Genomic DNA, 17,654 nt, shown 5'->3' with positions numbered 1-17,654 from the left:
TGAGCTTTAAGGTCTTAAGGAGAAAGGTCATGGTTTCCACCTCCAGAAACATCACTCCCCAGTGTCTGAATCACAGACATGGTTGCCTTGATCTTGGCTCTCAAAAGTGCCATCTTTACCTGGAATTTACTCCTCATAACAGTGTTGTTTTGTCACATTATTTAAAACATCTTCCCAAGATAAATGTCTCCTGTCTGGAACAGAAGTCTCCATGACTCCTTGCTCTGTTGTCCTTGTTTGCTCACCCAGCTTTCAAAGCTGTCTGGATGCTTCATTAGGGTCACGGGGGAGGTAATAGAAGGTGATCAGCATGGCACAGGCCAGGCACAGCTCCAGTGGAGAATCTTTGTAAATTTTAGACATAGGAATGAGGCAGGAATCATGAAAAAGAGATTCATCTCTTCAGAACACCTGACATCCATCACATTCGTGGCATCCTGCAAAAATCATAGCAAATCCAAAGGTAAATCCAATTTAAATAGAAGCACTAACACTCAAAACATTCACATGGATGTAATTTTTAAGTGAAATAAAATGAATATAAAAATAAGGAACCAAGAGGCAGAGATAGATGATAGATAGATAGATAGATAGATAGATAGATAGATGATTGATAGAGAGACTGAGAATGATAGATACTGTTTTTCTGAATTTCTCTTTTCTTTAAAATAAGTGAGTCAGCTGAATAAACTTGCATGCAAATTCCAACTTTAGAACTCCCCATTTATCTCTCACTGCAACTTGGATCCTCTCCTTCCCCAACCTTAGCTATAACTGAGCTCAGGAGAGGCCAACAACCTCCGAGTTTCTGTGTATTTTTTTATTGCTGATTTTCCCATGATAAATCATTTGGAGATTAAGAAAGTTTTTCCACATCTCTTCCTTTGAACTGCCTATACACATGGAGATGGCAAAGGTTATATCTGGTAATGCATCTGGGCAGTGAAAGAAGGAAAAAGAACAGCTTTTAATAACTATTAAGAAAACTATTCTTCCTTTATCTTAAAAAGTTCTACTTCACAGAATTTCACTTGTATGAATATACCCTCACAACAACCATTTTATACTGGTACTAGTTTCATAATTGTATAGGTTTTTGCTTCTTAAATGAAAAGGGCCAGTGGCTTCTAAAGAAATTTCTTCTCACTAAGTTTTCCTTTCTGCTTTCTAAGAAAGTAGCAGTTTAAACAGAGAATGTAACTAACTGTTCACATCTCTCTGCAGAAGTCCTCTGAGTTAGCCCTCCGGCTTCTTACATTACTGATCTTTGTGATTATTGTCTGTGTTGGTTAGACTTGAAGATTGGCAATGAGGAAAATCAGGATTATTCTTGAGTTTGAACTTTAGCAAGAAAATTACAGTGTTGGTCTACCCACTAAAAGATTAAATTTATTCTTTGAGTTGTTCCTAACAGGTTCACATGGGACACATTTTCACTTGCTCTTCCCACAGGCCCTCTCAATTAAGAGATTGTGAGGCTAGGATATCTCCTTTGCAACCTCTTTTAATAAATAATTCTAATTTCTAACTCTCGGCTTCTGGGCTTTCTATGAATTCCAAGAAGCAGCGAAACCATAATGCAGAGGATATCATTCGATTTATAATTAACAAGGATCATTCCTGTATAAGGCAGCATACTGACCATTTGGGGGAAGTCGAAATATGAAGCTAGGATTTGTAAAAACCATATAGTTTTATATGTTAAATAGAAGGGATCATCATGGAGTAAAAGTAGAATAACTGAATACAGGTAAAAGTTACTGGTAATAAGTGAAGGAGGAGGATAAAAGATAAGTCTTGGAGGAAGGTGGAAGATGGCGCCGAGACAATAGGGACTCTGCCTAGCTTTCTCTGACAAAAAGAGAGAACCAGGGAGTCCCACGAGCCATGGCGGAGGGCACCGGGCAGGGCAGCCCTGACCTGCAGAAACCAGCATAGCACTGAGCCAGCAAGCCGCAGAAGCAGTGGAACCCAGACGCGGAACCAGAACAGCAAGCAGCGGAACCCAGACACGGAACACAGGTGGCAGAGGAGACTCGAGGGGAGTGAAAGACTCCCCACCACCGTGGAGCACCCACAGCCAAATGCAGAGGCATGAGTAACACAACAGGTCCCCAAACCAATCTGGAAAGCAGAGCTGGTGTCAAGCAATAGAACTTAACTCAGACCCCTCCACCCCACCCCACCCGAGAAAAACTAGCAGGAGCAGGGGGCCAAGGAATTTAGAATCCTGTCCTTCCCCCAACAGCCCCCTCCCCCAGGCCACTGACTGGAGACTGACAGGCGGGGGCGCTAAGACCAAGCACCCCACCAAGGGAGGTGGAGGTGTCCTGGCCCCCACCCGCCCACAAGGTTTCTCTCCCAGGCCTCTGACTGAAGTCCACAGGCGGGCTACGCTAAGACCCAGCACCCCACCAAGGGAGGCAGAGCTGTCCCAGCTCCCACCCACCCAACAGGTTCTTCTCCCAGGCCACTGGGTCTGGAGAGTGGGGGGCACTGAGACCCTGCCTTACAACAGTGGGTAGGGTGTGAAGGAAAATAGGAGCCAGCATCTGTCCCCCTCAAATCGTGAGCCCGGCATCCTACAGCTGGGAATCCTGAGCTAGAAGGCACCAAGGGGCCCCCCACAGTCACAGACTCCTGGACAAAGCCGCAGAAACACAGCAGGGAACTGAAGGGTCTTCCAGCAGTCAGGCTCCCTTCTGAGAATCAGAAAGGCATGGCTCCGCCCTTGGAGCCCACGCCCTTGGCTGGGCCCTGCCCCTGGGAACAAAAAAAGAAGAGAGCATACCGAAATAAAATCGCAGACAAAAATGGTAATATCACGACAGAAATTACCAAGATCCAGAGTATCATGAGGGAATACTTCTCAAACCTTTATGCCAACAAATTTGAGAATCTAGAAGAAATAGATGAATTCCTAGCCAATATTAACATACCCACACTGAACCAAGAAGAACTATCTCAACTAAACCGGCCTATTTCAAGCACTGAAATAGAAATGGCATTAAGAGACCTTCCACCTAAGAAAAGCCCAGGGCCAGATGGATTCACAACTGAATTCTATAAGGTCTTCAAAGCAGAGCTCACACCAATACTCCTCAAGCTCTTCAACCAAATTGAAAATGAAGGTTCCTTACCAAACTCATTTTATGAAGCCAGTATAACCCTCATCCCTAAACCAGACAGAAATTCATCAAAGAAAGAGAACTATAGACCCATTTCTTTGATGAACATCGATGCAAAACTTCTCAACAAAATACTGGCCAACCGTCTACAACAACTCATCAAAAAAATTATACACTATGATCAAACTGGATTCATCACAGGGAGGCAAAGCTGGTACAACATACGCAAATCAATTAACATAATTCAACACATCAACAGGAGCAAGGACAAAAACCACATGATTGTCTCAATAGATGTGGAAAAGGCATTTGACAAGATCCAACACCCCTTTATGTTAAAAGCTCTGGAGAAACTAGGAATCCATGGAACATTCCTCAATATAATAAAGGCTGTGTATGACAAACCCACAGCTAGTATTATACTTAATGGCGAAAAGCTAAAGCCATTCCCTCTAAAATCAGGAACAAGACAAGGATGCCCACTCTCTCCACTCCTCTTTAACGTAGTATTAGAATTCCTAGCCAGTACAATAAGGCAAGAAGCAAGTGTAAAGGGAATCCAAGTAGGGAAAGAGGAAGTAAAACTATCCCTCTTTGCAGATGACATGATTCTGTATTTAAAGAATCCTATAGACTCTACTCCCAAGCTCCTTGAGCTGACTCAAAACTTTGGAAGGGTAGCAGGCTATAAAATTAACCCTCAAAAATCAACTGCCTTCCTCTATGCCAACAGTGAGAGGAACGAGGTAACAATCAGGAAAGCAACTCCTTTTGCAATAGCCTCAAAGAAAATAAAGTACCTAGGAATTAGCTTAACTAAAATGTAAAGGATCTTTTTGATGAAAACTTTAAAACCCTGAAAAAGGAAATTAAAGCAGAACTAAGGAAATGGAAAAACCTCCCAGGCTCCTGGATTGGAAGAATCAACATTGTGAAAATGACAATCTTGCCAAGGGCTATCTACAAATTCAATGCAATACCCATCAATATCCCAATGGCATTCTTTAAAGAAATAGAAGAGGCAATCCAAAATTTCATATGGAATAATAAAAGACGCCGTATAGCAAAAACATTTCTTAGCAGAAAGAACAGTGCTGGAGGAATTTCAATACCAAACTTTAGACTCTATTACAGAGCTATAATTATCAAAACAGCTTGGTACTGGCACAAGAACAGGCCTGAGACCAATGGAATAGAACTGAGGTCCCAGATATTAAACCACAGACCTATGGCCACCTAATCTTTTGACAAGGGAGCCAAAAAAATAGAATGGAAGAAAGATAGCCTCTTCAACAAGTGGTGCTGGCAGAACTGGTTAAGCACCTGCAGAAAACTAAACTTGGATCCTTCTTTGTCACCATGCACTAGAATTAACTCCAAATGGATCAAAGACCTGGAGGTAAAAGCTGACACACTGAAAACTTTACAAGAAGGAATAGGAGACACACTAGGCCTACTGGCACAGGTCAAAACTTTCTTAATAAGGACCAAGAATCACAACAAATCAGAGAAAGGCTGGATAAGTGGGACTGCATTAAACTGCAGAACTTTTGTATGGCAAAGGACATAGCTAGTAAACTGATCAGGAAGCCTACAGAGTGGGAGAAGATCTTCACCAACCAAACAACAAACAAAGGCTTCATATCTAAAATATATCAACAACTCAAAAAATTGAATCACTCCAAAACTAACCTCCAAAGTAACAACCATCCCATTAAAAAATGGGCCAAAGATTTAAAGAGTCTTCTCTGAAGAAGAAACAAAAATGGCCTATAGACACGTGAAGAAATGCTCAACATCTCTGATCATAAAAGAAATGCAAATCAAAACAACTCTAAGATTTCACCTCACTCCAGTTAGAATGGCCAGGATCAGGAAAACTAATAACAACAGATGATGGAGGGGATGTGGCCAGGAGGGATCACTACTACACTGTTGGTGGGAGTGCAAACTCATTCAACTATGGAAAGCAGTATGGCAGTGCCTCAAAAGGCTAAACATAGAGCTCCCCTATGACCCAGCAATTCCACTACTTGGCATTTACCCAACCATCCAGAATCTAGGGCATACTAAATCCACTAGCACAACAATGTTCATTGCAGCTTTATTCACCATAGCAAAGATATGGAACCAACCTAGATGTCCCTCAGTTGATGAGTGGATCAACAAGTTGTGGTATTTGTACACAATGGAATTCTATGCTGCTGTCAGAAAGAACGACATCGCCCCATTTGTTAGGAAATGGAAAGACTTAGAAAAAATCATATTAAGTGAAGTAAGCCAGACTCAAAGGAACTTAGGCTCAATGGTTTCCCTCATTTGTCATAATCTGTAGAAACCTTGGGCTCTACTAGCAGAGATTTGCAATAGAGCAAAACCTTGATACATAAGGCCATATAGTATGAAGTTAATTGAAAGGACCTCCAGGATATTGAAACAAAAGCCACATAATGAATGATTGTTGTCCTTAATGTACTATGTTATCTCTCATCTGTTTTGCTGTCCCTTGGTTATCTCATATTACAGTATCTCACTTTGTTATCTGATATATTGGATATATTCGTATTTGGTTATTTGAAATTGGAGAGGGAAGGGGGGAAAACAAGATGAGGGATGGGGATGGCGGGAGAGTAATGGGGACCAAGACATGTGAAAGGGTATCAGTGTATGTGAATTAATGCACCTTCTATCTGGCAAATATCATGTAACCCTTTTATTAATTACAATAAAAATATTTTAAAAAATAAGTGAAGGAAATTGTCATCATAACAAGTAGTCTTTATTAAAGCATTCCCAATATATTTTGTCACGTGCTGCTGTGGCTTTAAGTTTCCTGGTCACTCCTTTCAGTTTTCTTCATTAATTGAAATAGTGTGTCAGTTAACATAGGATTGATTAGTTGTGAACATTTACATCCAAACCGTGTCTAAATCTGTTTTCTCAAAGTCTATTTTATGTAGGGCAAACCCAGTGGTAACATATGGATGACTTTGAGGGCTAAGAAACCTGTATATTTGTTGTGACAGAAATTCTATTGCTTTGGAAATCTTAATTTCTGCTTCCTTTAAACAAAAGAAAAGCATCCATTCTCTTCTTCATATTTAAAAAGTTCCACAGGTAGCATAAGTAATAGAGAAATAAGGAAAGGAAAACCAACAGGTGAATGAAAGGTGAAGTTTTCACTAATAGGTGGGTGAAAATTTTATTTCTTTGCAGAACTCTTTTTAAAGAAAATTGATTTACAGAAACACTGAACATTTCAGTACCATGTTACATTTCTTACAAATCTCACCTATATCTCAGCAAAACACCAAAAAATTTGAATCTGTTCTGTTCTACAAATAAAACATAAATGATTACTTAGCACCAATATCCTGCTTAAATTCTATGCCTCTATCCAAAAGGTCCAGATCTCTTACAATGGCTATAGTTTTGTGCTTTGGGCTAGAACTTTTACACTCTACAAGGAAATTTTAAGTTTGTTTTATAAAACTGTGAAGATGGGGCCGGGAGTTTGGCCTAGTGGTTAAAGTGCTTGCCTAGCATGCATGAAGACCCGGGTTCGATTCCTTGGTACCACATACATAGAAAAAAACGCCTGAAGTCGTGCTGAGGCTCAAGTGGTAGAGCTCTAACCTTGAGAAAGTCCAAGGACAGTGCTCAGGCCCTGAGCTCAAGCCCATGACTGGCATAAAAAAAAAGAGCAAAATAAAACTGTGAAGACTTATTTTATCCTCAGTTTTTTATGTATACTCTTAATAACTTGTCAGATATGTTATTTTCTGCTGCTGCTGCTGCTGCTTCTTTTCTGAGAAGCTGATTGGAAAAGGACATTATTTTGGAAATAAATGTTTCCAGACTTCACCTAAGTACCTGCCAAGAGGGTAGTGTGAGATTCAATATCACGGGTCACCGTGCATACATAGGGTTGCTTAGAACTAAACACAGCTGGCTGCGAGTTTGGCCTAGTGGTAGAGTGCTTGCCTAGCATGCACAAAGACCCGGGTTGGATTCCTCTGTATCACATACATAGAAAAAAGCCAGACACAATGCTGAATCTCAAGTGGAAGAGCTCTAGCCTTGAGAAAGCCCAAGGACAGTGCTCAAGCCCTGAGCTCTAGCCCAGGACTGGCAAAAAAAAAAAAAAAACTAAACTAAACTAAAGGGCCTAGTTTTCCACGGAGATGTAGACATTGTTCTGAAAATGATGGGAGTTACTCCAAAAATATGCTTTGTTTTGTTTTGTTTTTCTGTAGAGGCCATGGGTCACCGCGTTGTGTGGATCCTGTTCATTTTGCTATTCTGTAGCCATCTGGTCTGGAATTCTTTGTTTCTTTCTGGAGGAAAAAGAGATTAGTGACTGGTGCCTCTTGTGTTTTCTGTGGTTTTTTCCCCCAGGTGCTATTTTATCTTCTCTACTTCTGCTGCTTACCAAACTTTCAAATGAGAACATTAAATTTCCTCCTTTTGTATTTATATTTCTGGCTCTTCGTTTGAAAAGTGGGGACTGTTTCATATTTATCTTTTCAAAAGCAAAAGGGAAGACAATCACAATCACTTACATAATTTCACAGTATTTCTTTATCAGAGACCATTAATACAAAAGAAGAGAAGCAGCAGCCGCAGCAGCAGAATAAGAGGAAGGAAGGCAGGAAGGAAGGCAGGAAGGCAGGAAGGCAGGAAGGCAGGAAGGCAGGAAGGCAGGAAGGCAGGAAGGCAGGAAGGAAGGAAGGAAGGAAGGAAGGAAAGGAGGAGGAGGAGGAGGAGGAGAAGAAGAAGAAGAAGAAGAAGAAGAAGAAGAAGAAGAAGAAGAAGAAGAAGAAGAAGAAGAAGAAGAAGAAGAAGAAGAGAGAAGAAGAAAAAGAAAGAAGAAAAAGAAAGAGCCTTCCTTCTTACTCAAAGCCTCCTTGGGAATGCAATCAGGCCAATTAGTAACCTAAAGAAGATGGCCCTAGCAGGCAGTCTGCATCCCTTGCTGGGAAAAGCTGGAAATGAGGGCCATTTACACATATTTGGTATTTAAAACTCAGAGTTTCTATGTTTTGAATCTATAGAACTATTTCCTTTCCTGAATTTTGAATATATGCTTTTTTTGAATATTTTCATTCAGAGTTTTAGAAAAAGCAATAATATAATACCCCTTTTAAACATCTCTAATTTTCAATCCTAATACAATTATCTCTTTTAAGACTAAAAGCATGCCACTCTAATTTAGATAGCCTAATGTATCCCACACTACAAATGCATTTTAATGATTAGCATTGGCTTTAATAATGATCCATCATCCTCATGAGAATTTATTTATTTATTTTTGGTGCTGAACACCTGGTGAGTTTTAAGAAAAGAAAGCAATGAAATGAAAAAGAATTTTATAATAAATGTTTGGTCAGTGGTGGATTGGGCTTTAGAAAGGTGATAAAAGGATAAGGTAGAGAGATTGAAGGGGTAAGAATGATTGAAATATATTATAAACATGCCTGGAAATTCACCTTACATTACTAATATATGTTAGTTAAAAAATAAAAGTAATGGATTATGCCATTTGATACTTCCCCACTTCTTTTGAAGGGGATAATATGTGGTCCTTTCATGTAGCCAACTTAACTATGGGATTTTCATTATTTATAGACATTATATAAGATACAAAATATAGTACTCTTAAATTACAAGGAGCAGAATCTAACTGTGCATTATGTGAAGGAAGCCCCACTTAAGACATGGCATGTGGAGAAAAGTCAAGGAACTCGTGGAATGCTTACATATAAACCCAGCCATAGTCTGAAAAAGAGAGCTGATGGGGTTCACAAAGAGGAGAGAGAGAGAGAGAGAGAGAGAGAGAGAGAGAGAGAGAGAGAGAGAGAGAGAGAGAGAGAGAGAGAGAGAGAGAGAGAGAGAGAGAGAGAGAGGATATCTAGATATCTAGACAACCAGAAACACTCTCACTAACCCCCTGAAAGCTTGTCTTCCACCCTCACCCCCCACCTTGCTACAGCAGCAGTGGCAGGAGGAGAAACAGCATCAAAGAAACTATGCTCCTTTGCCTAGCTGTCCATCATCTTTCTTAAACAGTGTCCTAATAAACCTTTGCTGCTCCTGTTCTCCTGTCTTGGAGAATTTAATTACCCCAAAGAAAATGCATCCTATAGCTATTGGAAGGATCATAGTACTGATCTGAATTTGAGAGAATAGGCTGGGAAACAATGAAAAAGCTAAGGAATTAAAGAAGATCATGACTGAAAGAGCCATAAGACTGAGGATGGGAGGTACTGAAACTACTTATATTGAAAATCACTGACTCCTTATTTGGGTTCATGAATTAACTAAAAACAGGAGAAAAAGTACTTGGTGTCCTTGCCTCCATTTTGGGTCTATCTTTGCTCTGAGTCAGTCACCTTTCAGAAGCTGACTTGAAATCTGGAAGGGCACGACTCGTCAATAACATTTTTTTTTTCTAGAAGAAATGGGGGAAACTTTGTTCCAAAGTAAGAACAGGAGAGCCTCCTCCAGTCAGCTCACCCATCGGATAATAATAACTTCTGTATCCTGACCAGATTGTTCCTCTCCAGTGATCACAGTGATAACTTTTCTTGAACACTTTGATATCAATCAACCAGGCTATATTGACCAAGGTTGTTGAATCATTATGCATGCCTTCCTTCCTCTGTCACCTTCTGTCCGCCCCCTCCCCCTGTTCTTTTTCTATTTAAACCTAAAGCTCATATTTTTATCTACAGATGGCTGAGGATGGATGGAAGTGTTAGCTTGTGGCCTGTAATAAATCTCTTTTCTCTACCCATCACTATTACTCATCTTTTTATTTGGGGTATTGGGCAAGTGTCCAGATCTGACAGACTTTCTCTAAGGAAACTCCACCTGGAGTTTGGGGCCAGGGCCTAAAAGTGTGAGTTTTACTGCTAGTTGCAGTCTTGATTCAATGGCTTCTTCCTCCTCATTCTTGAGTCCTTCACTGAATAGTCAATAACCAATAGACCATAATTAAATCACATGTGAATCACAGAAGTATGAAGAGATTAAGAAGGAGTAGAACATTCTGATTGCATTTTTTATCCTGAGAAATGAGCAGCATCACTCTGAAAGGCTGTATGGGAGGTATTCTCAACCCTCCACCCCCCCAAAAAAATATTAAGAGAAATTTAGACAGATATGGGTAAATTAAAATGGCAAATGATCTTTAAAAAAAAAGAGCACATAATCTTTAAAGTCAGAAACTCTATTTAAGTATGCAACCTTGAACAGGATGCCTTTTCACTCTCTCTGTCACGTTTTAATTCTATAAAATAAGTGCTTGCGGGGTGGGGAGTTTGGCCTAGTGGTAGCGTGCTTGCCTAGCATGCACGAAGACCCGGGTTCAATTCCTCGGTACCACATACATAGAAAAAAGCCAGAAACAGTGCTGAGGCTCAAGTGGTAGAGCTCTAGCCTTGAGAAAGTCCAAGGACAGTGCTCAGGCCCTGAGCTCAAGCCCAGGACTGGCAAAAAAAAAGAGTGCTTGAAAGGATGAAAACAACTCAGTTTTGTGAAATTCTGCCAAAAATCAAACAATCTTCAGTTGACGTCAAAAGGGCTCACCAGTACCATCACTGTCAGCACCTCCCATTTTCAGAAGACATGGCTGTTATCTGCCATAGCAGCCTCTTTCCTCTCAGGATTGCTACTTTTATATCTAAGACTTCTACACCATTATCCTGCAGGATAATGCACTGAGCAAAACACTCAGTCAGGAGCCCTTTAAAGGGGTCCAGTATTGTATCTAAGAAAGAGAAACTCCACTGTGCTTTGGTAACAACCTTTTCTGGTATCTGCCTTAGAGGAAGACATCAGAGTACTGGCTCACAGGAAAGACTGAAGTGCTGCTAATGACACTGGGCAATGCCTTACAACTCAGAGCTGATAATCAACTCTGTGAATCTCACTCATGTAGAGTGGCTCCTAATTCCTTGAAATGATGTGGTGGCTCCCAGAGCTATAAGATTTCTACTTGCAGAGCAGCAGTTTCCTCTGTCCTTCCACTACAACCAAGCTATGAGCAAGATATCTGGCTCCATAGACAGCTCAGGAACAAAGATGGCAGGGTATTACATGGAACAATGCCTATTCCCATCAGAAGTGGTCACACCGAGCCTGTGCTGAAGGACAACACAGATGGGAGGTTCTTAGCATTACCTTCTCTACTCAAACCCATACAAAGCACTGCATAAAGGATTTGGGGGAAAATGAATATGTTTTTCTCCCTATTGTTTTTAATGTGTGGTTCCTGTGAAATCTCATCTTGTGAGCTTATTTTGACTGAAGGTGTTATAAAATGGTAGAGTGCTTGTCTAGCATGTATGAAGCTCTGGATTCAATTCCTTGGTACCACATGCAGAAAGCAATCTGGAAATGGTGCTGTGGCTCAAGAGGTCTAGCTCTAGCTTTGAGAAAGCCCAAGGACAATGCCCAGGCCCTGAGGTCAAGCCCCAGGAAGGGCAAAAAATATCTGTGGTCATATAATACTTGAATACTTTTGTGAGAGGGGTTGAGGGCACCCAATACAGGACGTTGAAATCAGAGTTTCATTCTTTTTTTCTAAGCTGCCAATTCTTTTTTTCATATATTTTTATTGTAATTAATAGAAGGATTACATTACCAGATAGAAGGTGCATTACTTCACATACATTGATACCCTTTCTCATGGTTCCCATTTCCTTCCTAATCTGCCAATTCTTAAACAGTTTTGCTCAAGGTTAGCACGCTGCCAGTTGAGCCAGAGTACCACTTCTGACTTTTTCTGTGTATGTGGGACGGAGGAATTGGACCCAGGGCTTTCTGAATGCTAGGCAAACACTCTACCACTAGTCCATACGCCCAAACCAGTGTTACATTCTTGCTAGACAGGGGCTCGACCACTTGTACAATCATATCAACTCCTTTTTACTTTAGTTATTTTTCTGGCAAGACTTCATATATTTTTTTGCCAGTCCTGGGCCTTGAACTCAGGGCCTGAGCACTGTCCTTGGGCTTTCTCAAGACTAGAGCTCTAATGCTTGAGCCACAGCCCCACTTGCAGATTTTTTTCCATATATGTTTATTGTAATTAATAGAAGGGTTACATTATATTCACCAGATAGAAGGTACATTACTTCACAAATATTGATATCCTCTCTCATGTCATGGTCCCCATTTCCCTCCCCCTACCCCCATCCATCTTGATTTCCCCCCTTCCCTATCCTATTTCAAATACCCAAATAAGCATATATATATATATATATATCAGATAACAAGGAGAAATATTGTAACAATATGAGATAACCAAGGAACAGCAAAAGAGAGATAATATGGTACCTTAAGGATAACAATCACTCATTATATGGCTTTTGTTTCTATATCCTGGAGGTCCTTTCATTTAGCGTCATACTATATGGCCTTATGTATCAAGGTTTTGTTCTATTATAAATCTCTGCTAGGAGAGCCCAAGGTTTCTACTGATTATGATAAATGAAGGAAACCATTGAGCTTATGTTCCTTTGAGTCTGGCTTACTTCACTTAATATGATTTTTTTCTAAGTCTTTCCATTTCCTTACAAATGGGGCAATGTTATTTCTGACAGCAGCATTGAATTCCATTGTGTATAAATATCACATATTGTTGATCCACTCATCAACTGAGGGGCATCTGGGTTGGTTCCATATCTTTGCTCTGGTAAATAGTGCTGCAATGAACTTTGTTGTGCTAGTAGATTTAGTATGTCCTTATTTCTGGATGATTGGGAAAATGCCAAGTAGTGGAATTGCTGGGTCATAAGGGAGCTCTATGTTTAGTCTTTTGAGGAACTGCCATACTGCTTCCCATAGTGGTTGAACAAGTTTGCACTCCCACCAGCAATGTAGTAGTGATCCCTCCTGGCCACATCCCCTCCAGTATCTGTTGTTATTAGTTTTCTTGATCCTGGCCATTCTGACTGGAGAGAGATGCAATCTTAGAGTTGTTTTGATTTGCATTTCTTTTATGACCAGAGATGTTGAGCATTTCTTCATGTGTCTATAGGCCATTTTTATTTTTTCTTCAGAGAAGACTCTCTTTAAGTCTTTGGCCCATCTTTTCATGGGATGGTTGTTTCTTTGGAGATTAGTTTGGGAGTGATTCAATTTTTGAGCTGTTGATATATTTTAGATATAAGGCCTTTGTCTGTTGTATGGTTAGTGATGATCTTGTCCCACTCTGTAGGCTTTCTAGTTAATTTGCTAGTTATGTTTTGCCAGACAGAAGCTCTTCAGTTTAAGGCAGTCCCACTTATCCAGCCTTTCTCTGATTTGTTGTGATTCTTGGTCCTTATTGAGAAAGTTTTGACCTGTGCCAGTAGGCCTAGTGTATCTCCTATTCCTTCTTGTCAAGTTTTCAGTGTGTTGGGTTTTACCTCAAGGTCTTTGATCCATTTGGAGTTAATCCTGTTGCAGGGTGACAAAGAAGGATCCAACTTTAATTTTTTGCAGGTGCTTAACCAGTTCTGCCAGCACCATTTGGTAAAGAGGCTGTCTTTCTTCCATTCTATTTTTTGTCTCCCTTATAAATGTTAGGTGGCCATAGGTCTGTGGGTTAATATCTGGGTCCTCAGTTCTAGTACAGTGGTCTTCAGGCCTGTTCTTGTGCCAGTACCACACTGCTTTGGTCACTATAGCTTTGTAATAGAGATTAAAATTTGGCATTGATTCCTCCTGTGCTGTTCTTTCTGCTAAGAAGTGTTTTTGCTATACGGGGTCTTTAGGCTCTCAGATTTTTGCCAAGAACCTGTCTCTTATCTACCAGTTCACTTGTAGATGGGATGATAGACACCTTGCCATCATATCTGATTATTTTAGATGGAGTCTAACGTTTACTGCTGGCCTTGAACCATGACTTTCCTGATCTCTAGCTTCTTACTAGCTGAGATTATAGAAATGAACTACTGCACCTGATTTTTCAAAGCAGGCTATCGCTATGTAGACCAAACTTTCAGGTTTTGCATGAAACTCACTGTGTAGACCCAGTCAGTGTCAATTTGCAGTTCTTCTGCCTCAGACTCTTGACTATTGATATTCCAGACATGTACCACCATACTTGGCTAGATATTTTATGTGTTCTTGGAAATAAAACTTAATGATAGAACTTCTGAGCTTCATATAATATACTCAGCCATCATCTATTACTCCTTATCTTTCACCATTTGCAAATGTGTAGTAAATGACTATGTTGTTGACACATATGAATATGCTATATCACCTAATTAATATTTTAATTAACACCTTTTGTCATACAACCTTTTTTGCCACTTATCTATGAGCATCTTTTCACCTAATCTTTTTTGAAATGTTGAAAACAACTTAGGTTTTGCTTAGAATCAACAGTGATTTGTTTTATTCTTATGACCCATGTGTTTTTTGCTCTTCTCCTGTGACAGAGGAGCAGGAACCCTCTTCGATGAGAATCTGCTTGTTGTGTGTTCAAGACTGTTTTCTGTTGTTCTCAAGAGAAACAAGTAGCTAGTATCTAGGATCTGGCCCTAACCAAATCATCAGTGTAAAAGAAGTGCTCTTGGTACCACCTATCCACCAGCAAGGTTTATCTTTCATAACTCAAATTGGAAAAGAAAAAAATATTAAAATTACATCAGAATGGTTGACTTTAGAAAACTGTCCCAATGCAAACAAAAACCTGCTAGCTCTGTTCTAGGATTTATTATATGATAAGAACTGGGTTGCTATGGCAAATAATTAGACTTTACTAGGTAAATATGTTTTGTAAATGTATTTCTCCTGCAATTGTCTCTTAAATGTGTATAAATATTGATTAGCAACAAAAAAGAAAGAAAGATAAAGGAAGGAAGGAAGGAAGGAGCGAGCTAGAACTTTAGAATCCAGACCATTCACCCTCATCTGCCTTGATATAATCTTCACAACTTTTACTGTAAAGAAAAATAATTTCCCATAACTCAGTAAAATTGATGTTCAGCTATGAGAAGAGAGTAAATGCTAAAAGCATGTTGTTGTGAGAGGCCTGGTTTTGTATTTCCTAGTTCCTAACTTCCTTTGAACAGAAGGAAAAAAAACTGTATTTATTCTGTCCTATTACTTTGAAGAGAAGATTTAAAACAGTGCTGTTGAAAAATGGAAGGTTCATATCGAAGCTTTTCTTTGCCTTGCTTTTGAGCTTGATAGAAATGTTCTTATGCACCTATGACCCATGCTGTGGGTGTATCAGAAAGTGTTTTACATGTCATAGTTTTTTCCTTGTTATCTCCTATGCCTTTTCTCTTCCATTGTGTTTCACCAAGTGAAGTCACAAATGGCTTTCTGGATGATTCTGAAGGTTCAGAGAGTGGAAGAGTTGTCTGAAGTCAGACTGATCAGGCACAGCACAATAGTATGTGCAACTGGACACCTGGGGGCCAAACTTATCTCTGACAATCAACAATGACAGCTCTAGCCTGACACAGTGGATCACAGCTGTAATCCTCACTACTCAGGAGGCTGAGATCTGAGGATCAAAGTTCAAAGCCAGGCTGGGAAATAAAGACCATGAGACTCTTATCTACAATTAATCACTAGAAAACCAGAAATGGGGCTGTGATTCAAGGGGTAAGGCAGTAGCTTTGAGCTGAAGCACTTAGGAACAGTGCCCAGGCCCAGAATTCAAGCCCTGTGACTAAAAAAAAAAATGACAGCTTTTCTCACTATAGACACTGTGGTCATAAATCAGATCCACTCAGTCACCAAGCAAAAATGCCACATCATTCATTCTGTAGAGGTTCTCTGGATTTACATCCAAGAACTTGGAAGCCACTGATCAAAATAAATGAGGACACGCATGCTGTGATGTTCCACCTGTTTTAATTTCCATTTTACTAAACAAAGTATTGGGAAATTTACAGTTCTACAATGGGTTCACTCCAGACTCATGTTCAGTTTTCATATGAACATCTTCTGACACTCAGAGAAAGGCCCTTGGCTACCTGTGTTTTGCTCTTCTATCTCATGTTCCACAGTAAGCTAATGACTTTAGACTGTGTTACTAAGGGAACTGGGTATTGGACATCTAATTATACTCCTTTTTTGTGAAGATTTCTTCTATACTGAGAAGCCACTGACTTATGGCTCAAAAATTCTGACAAATTTTACTTCCAACAAATGCAAATTAACTAAATTAAAACAGATGGAAGATTCATGTTCTTTCTCTCAATATTCTTTTTTGTTTAACCTATCATCTGAAGAAAAAGTTAAGTAATATGAGAAATGGTGGCTCATTTGTTGGTTTATTGAGAAGTCAAAACAAGTAGAGATCTAATCAGAATCAGTCTTTTGGCAAGGTCTGGGCAAGATGTAATAGTGAGTCTGCCTTATGTCAGAAATATTCTGTCATCAGTTCAAACACCATGGGTACCATGTTGAAGCTACAGCAAAGAGGCCTCTGTGGCTGGTACTGCTTATGCAGCACCTTGGGGAGCTGGGAGGGGATACAGTGTCACATAAGACATGGTCAGGTGCTCCCCTCCCATTCTGAGAGCCATGGAAAATGTGTTGAGAACACCTAGAACTCTAGAATGATACCATCCATTTTACATCATGAAATAACTGTCTCACAGAGGTTGGTAAGAAAGAGACCAGAGCAATCCAGAGAACAAGTCAACATGAGAGCTAATGGTGAATTTGTACTGTAGTGGTAGCTGCAAAAAAAAAAAGTGAACAATCCACTAGGCTTACAGTTGCCACTTAGGCAACTGGTTGTCAGAAAAAGTGAATAATAAAGAATGGTGCCTCCCGTATTGAAGTTTAGCACACAGGTAAGTGTTCATACCTGACACCAAGACTAACCAAAAGAAGGAAAATCTGGTCAAGAGCTCTGACATCTCTGACAGTAGATGAACCCAAATAAGAATAGAAACAACTAACTGGGAAACTGCTATAGGACATGTCCTAAGAGAAAGTGACAGGAGACTGGGACAGAAAAGAAAATGTAACAGAATGGCCAGTATAGCAGAATAGCTAGTATAGGATTTTGCATAAAACTAGAAAACAAAGTGTTGATGGAACCAACTGGGTCTGAATCCACTGAATGGCTGAGAAACAAGGGGAAGAGCCAATAACTATTGATTTGGTAACGATATGTAATGAACTGTTTCTGAGAACTGGTGGAATGTCAATAGTGTTCAGTTAAGGAGGTGTGGTGGGCAGAAAAGTAATGATAGCAGCACTGTACTCCTTTTCCAACACATTTTTGAGTGAAAGAGCACCAAGAGACGAATGAAGACAGGAATATCTGTGGTCTAGGGGTGTTGGCTTTATTGCTGTCATTTGGAAAGGGAAGTCAGCAGAGCAGGAACCATGACTATGGAGCACACAGAAGTATACAGCTAAGGAAGTGATGGCTTTTGAATGACAGAGATGGCATCAGGGCACAGGTGACAGAGTTGTCCTAAGATTACTTTGATGATGAGATAGGAATAGGTAGATATTGATAGTCAGAGACTTGGGTCCTTGGATTTAGACACTCAG

At 40.0% G+C, this 17,654-nt stretch overlaps 1 long non-coding RNA gene across 1 annotated transcript in view; it reads right to left on the bottom strand.

Moving 5' to 3' along the window:
* LOC150066592 (uncharacterized) overlaps positions 1-17,654 on the bottom strand; it is a 67,740-nt gene continuing 50,086 nt past the window's right edge. Inside the window, exon 3 of the long non-coding RNA XR_016539201.1 lies at positions 1-437. This is a non-coding gene — a long non-coding RNA (uncharacterized LOC150066592). The remainder of the gene's footprint in view (positions 438-17,654) is intronic.

The sequence above is a fragment of the Megascapheus bottae genome, chromosome 2 (assembly GCF_031878675.1).
Source record: "Megascapheus bottae isolate mThoBot1 chromosome 2, mThoBot2.hap1, whole genome shotgun sequence".
NCBI classification, from domain to species: Eukaryota; Metazoa; Chordata; class Mammalia; order Rodentia; family Geomyidae; genus Megascapheus; species Megascapheus bottae.
Note: the sequence above shows the minus strand (reverse complement) of the source record. Positions and strands in the feature narration are given on the sequence as shown.